The following is a 5489-nucleotide window of genomic DNA, read 5'->3' on the forward strand; positions in this document are numbered from 1 at the left end:
TGAGGTTGGCCCAGGATCGGACATTGATTCGTCCTGCTGTGCATGGGGTCGCTATGAGTTGGTTCCGACTCGATGGCACCTGACAACAACAACAACACAACTCCTCATAGTATTCTGTTATTTTTCTTTTGATTTCCCTTGGTTCCATTATGACATCACCTATGTAGTTTCTAATGAGAGTTACTTGCGTCTTCTCCCTCTTTTCTTTTGTTGGATTTGCCTGTGGTTTGTCAATTTTATTAATCTTTTCAAAGAAACTGCTTCTTGTCATGTTAAGTCTTTCTATAGTTTTTCTGTTTTCAATCTCATTTATTTCTGCTCTTTATTATTTTTTTATTTTGGTGACTGTAAGTTCCTTCTGTTGGTCAATGTCTAATTGTTGTAGATGCTGTGTTAATGTGTTACTTTTGGTTCTTTCTTCTTTTTGGATGGGAACATTTATTACAATAAATTATCCTCTCAGCACCACTTTCTCTGTGTCCCAAAGATTTTGGTATCTTGTGTTTTGATTCTCATTTGTTTCTCGGAACTTTCTGAATTCACGTTTAGTTTCTTCTATTATCCAGTCACTTTTCAGCAGGGTGTTATTCGGTTTCAATGTATTCAACTTTAATTTTTTTTGGTCTTCTTATTGTTGATTTCTAGTTTTATGGCACTGTGGTCTGAAAAGATGCTTTGTAGTATTTTGATGTTTGTAAATTTATGGAGGCTTGCATTGTGACCTAATACATGGTCAATTCTGGAGAATGTTTCATGTGCACAGGAAAAGAATGTATATTGTGCTGTTGTTGGGTTGAATACATCTGTACACATCTATGAGGTCAAGGTGGTTGATTGTGCTGTTCAGTTCCTCTGTAACTTTGTCGAGTTTCTTCCTGGTTCTTCTATTCCTTGTCGAAAGTAGTGCATTAAAATCTCCCACTGTAATTGTAGATTTATCTATTTCTTTCTTCAATTCTAGTAGGGTTTGCTTTATGTATCTTGGTGCTCTTTCATTGGGAGCATCTATGTTAATTATGGTTATGTCATCTTGCTCAATTGACCCATTTAATCATGAAATACTGTCCTTCTTTTCTTTTATGCTGGTTTTTGCCTTATAGTTTATTTTATCAGAGATTAGTATTGTCACTACTGCTTGATTTTTATTGCAGTTAACTTGGTAGATTTTTTTTCTATCCTTTAACTTTTAGTCTGTTTTTGTCTTTTTGTGTTAGGTGTGTCTCTTGCAGGCAGCATATTGAAGGGTCTTTTATTTTTATTTTTATTTTTTAATCCATTCTGCCACTCTATGGCTCTTCACTGGTGTATTTAATTCATTGATATTCAATGTAATTATTGATAGGTATCAATTAATTGCTGTCATTATGTTAATTTTTGTGGTGCGGTTCATTCCTTTGTTCTGCATGCCTTCTTGTGCTGAGTTCATGGGGTTTTTTTGTGTTAATTTTTGTCAGTTTCTTCTTAGTTTTAATGTTTCCTTGTTCTGCTTGGATCTTCATTTTCATGGTAAATTGTGAAGTATTAGTTTTCTTTGGAGTTACTCCATAGTCTATTAAGTTTTCCCTGCATTTAAGACAATCTGTTGTATCTTGCAATCTACCTGACCTCCTCACCACCTGGATCTCTGTTCTTATCATTTTCCCTTCTTTGACATTGTTTATATTTTGATCTTTGGTTGGCCTCACAGCTTCTCTGGATTCATTGCTGTAATTTTGTTCCATTCTGAACTCTGCTATCTGTCAACTGAGTTCCAGGTGGTGTTGCCACATCTGTCAATGTCTGGTTGTTGTCTGTTCTTGCTGGGTTTCATTCCAAAGAACTCCTTTTAGGATGTTTTGAAGTTCTGGATTGGCTTTGATAAAACCTCTTAGCTTCTGTTTATCCTGGAATATTTTGATTGTACCATCATATTTGTTTGACCTTTTTGCTGGATAGCCAAATCTGAGTTGGCAGTTTTTTTCTTTTGGGGTTTTATATATGTCTCCCCATTGCCTTCTTGCCTGCATGGTTTCTGCTGAGAAATCAGAGCTTAATCTGATTTGCTTGCCTTTGTAGGAAACACTTCTCTTTCCCTTGGTTGCTTTTAGGATTCTCTCCTTGTTTTTAGTTTTGGAGAGATTGATTATGTTATGTCTTGGTGATCTTCTTTTGGGGGTCTATCCTTCCTGGGGTTCATTCAGGTTCTTGAATGTTTATCTTATTATCCTCCAAGATGTTAGGGAAATCTTCTTCCAGTAGTTCCTCAACTATCTCCTCTATGGACTTCTGTGATTCTTCCTGTTCCAAGGTGCCAATAATTCTTAAGTTATTTCTCTTCATGTTATCCAGCATGAATCTTAGACTCTCTTCAGAGTTTTTTATACTTTTTTCTGCTTGCTCTTCTATCTTAGCAGTATTGAAAGACTTGTCTTCTAGTTCTCTGGCTTTGGCTTCCATCTCATCAATTCTATTCCTTTGCACTTTAAGTGTATTGACCATTTCTGGTATTTTATCATTAATTATCTGGACCTCTTTTTTGCAGGTTTTGAATTGTTTCCAATGCTATATCTATTGTTTGATTGCTCTTATAGCACTTTCCTTACTTCTTCCTTATTTTCTTCCACCCCTTTGTGAAGCATTTGAATTTGTTTCTGTATAATTCTTCTGAACTACCTCTCAGGCAGATCCAAAGCCTGCTCTTCTTCTACTAAGACGTCTGTGTCTGCCTCCAGCTCATTTATTGATTTTTTCTGGTTTTGGACATGTGCTGAGATCTTTTGTTGTTGTTTTTTCTTAGACATTTCCAGTAGTTTTGTGGTTTTTGATGCTTAAGTGCATGTATGTTTCTGTGTTGTTAAACTTACTGAGTATCTCCTGGTAGATGTAGTCTGGAGATAAGCTTCCCTTTTCATGTGTAATGCCTAGCGGCTGGTAATGGCTCTTGTCTAAATGGTAGGATATTATGTAGTTTGCTTGTAGCTTGGCTATATGAACACACTTGCTGTTTCTTCTTGGGTAAGGTAGGGGGAGAAAGCTCCCACCCCCAGGAAAAGAGTGAGAACTAAAGGACCAAAAATAGAACACTATAAAAGCAGAGACAAAAACTACAATTCAAAAACAAAAATAAAACTGTAGTTGACTGTCCAGTACCCTTTGCTGTGCAGGGATAAAGGGTCCCATTCAGGTCAACTTTAGGGCTGGGTCCCAGAGTCAGATGTCATAAGAAGCAGCCTGCGGTACTAATGGGGCTCTCTGTGCCATCGGAAAACTGTGGGTGCAACAGTGTACTCTTTTAGGGGTGTACTCCTGTCCACCTGAAGGTGTCTGGGCTGTGCAGTGAAGGTGTGACCAAGGAGAGGAGGAAAGAAAAGCAAAAAATTAAAATTCCATCACACCTCTTTTTCCAGACACAGCTCCACAGCTGTTTAGTGATGTGTCACTGTATTGGCTGTGGCCCCGCCCTCTGATCTCAGTTCAGGCCGAGGGGCCAGTAGGTAATCAATCATCCCGATCAGTTCAGAAATTGCCGTATTTTGCTTCCACAGTCAGGTTTCTCCACAGGTAGATGTAAGAAACTGACACCCAATGCCTTATACAAGATCCAAAATTCTGGTGCTGCTCCAAGAAAGCTCCTTCTCTGTTTCTTCTGCACCTCTGCCCAACAAGATATATTTTGGGGATTCTCAGCATATAAATGGTATTTACCATGAAACTAGATGAGATCACCTTAAGTGGGAATGCAGACAGGAAAAGGCAGAGACCCAAAACTGTGCCCAGAAGCTCTTCACAAGTAAGAGATCAGGGAAGATGGAATAAAAGATAGGTTTCAAGGAAGAAGGACTGATAAATTACATACTGTTTTTCTGCATCATTTCTATTCTCTTTTATCCTTAAAAATTGGAGTAGTTAAACATGCTTTTAGGACTGAATTAAGATCAGCACATGGAATATTTGAAAGTCAAGACTCCTTTCTCTAAACACTAGGGACCATTTCATATTTACAAAATTGTATTACTTTTAACTGAGCCATGAAACCTGGCCAGCTAAATGACTAAAATATTGGTCATTTTAGATACCTTAAGTGTTCCCGCCCCCCCCCTCTTTTAATGAAAGTTAGATTTCTATCATGTTTCTGTGAGGTCAGCTCTCTGGATTTCTATGCCCCCATTCACAGAACTCTGGAAATTATAGTTTGCTGAGCACCTGGGATGAAAAGTTGACAGGCTGGCAACTACTGAGAAGTTACAAGGAGCCCTGCAGGGGCTGAACACATATTTCCCTATGATAAAAAATGTCTTGGCTTCACACTTAGGTATGTTGTTGTTGTTGTTGTGTGCCATGGAGTCAGTTCTGACTCATAGCGACCCTGTACAGGGTTTCCGAGGCTGTCAATCTTAGGTATAGCCATCTCTAAAATCTTTATCCATAAGGATTGTAAAGAAATAATTTCAGTATTTTCATTCAGAATTGGGATTGATGTTGTTGTTAAATGCCATCGAGTCATTTCCCACTCACAGGGGCCCTATCTAAGGTTTCTGAGGAGCAGTTGGTGGGTTTAAACTGCTGACCTTACTGTCAAGTGCGTTATACTGCAGCACCATACCGGGACCCTAGAGCTAGGATATAAACCAGGAAAGGGTAAGTGAAACATATCTAATTTTGCTTAATATTGTATTGTGAAAATGTTCAAATAGATAGAAGTGTGAAATCAACATTGATCCAGTTAATTTTGCTGTCTAGCAATAAACTTTTACTGCACTTGTTTTATCACATTATCTATAAGTCTATCTGTTCATCAATACATCTTGTTTTTCAATAATTTCAAAAAAGTTGCTGATATCACAGCCTTAAATAATTTAACATGTGTATCACTAATTACAGTTCAATATTGGTTTATAGATTTTTCTTTTGATTTGTTGCTGTTAAGTGCCTTGAAATAGTTTCTGACCCATAGTGACCCTGTATAAAGCCTCCAAAGAGCAGCTTGGTGGGTTTGAACCACTGACTTTGTGGTTCAAACTGACCTCACGGTCTAGCACATTACATACAATGAAATGCACAAATCTTAAGTGTATATAGACTTGAGTTTTGAAGCTTGCCCTTTTCAAAACCTACAACATTACCATTACACCCCAATTATCTCACAAAGCTCCATTGGTCTTTTTTCCATTCGATCTCACCTCCAACTTCCCAAAGCAACCACTGTTCTGAGATTTTTTTCATCACAGATTAAGTTAGTCTGCTTTAGAACTTCATATAAATAGAGCTACACACTATGTTCTTATTTGTGTAATGCTTTGCTTTTAATTCAACAAACTGCTGTAGAATATCTTATTTAAAGAGAGAAGAAATTTCAGAAGTAGGCCAAAGAATTAATTTATTGAACTCTGACAATACAGTCAAATAATGCTTGGGACAGCATACGCAGACCCTGGGTTGGTCAGTGGCAGCCCCATTAAACCACCTCTGAATATAATCAGTTTAACCCAGATGCTCTCCTTCCTCCTGAA

This window comes from Chrysochloris asiatica, unplaced genomic scaffold (assembly GCF_000296735.1).
Source record: "Chrysochloris asiatica unplaced genomic scaffold, ChrAsi1.0 scaffold00021, whole genome shotgun sequence".
Taxonomy (NCBI): Eukaryota; Metazoa; Chordata; class Mammalia; order Afrosoricida; family Chrysochloridae; genus Chrysochloris; species Chrysochloris asiatica.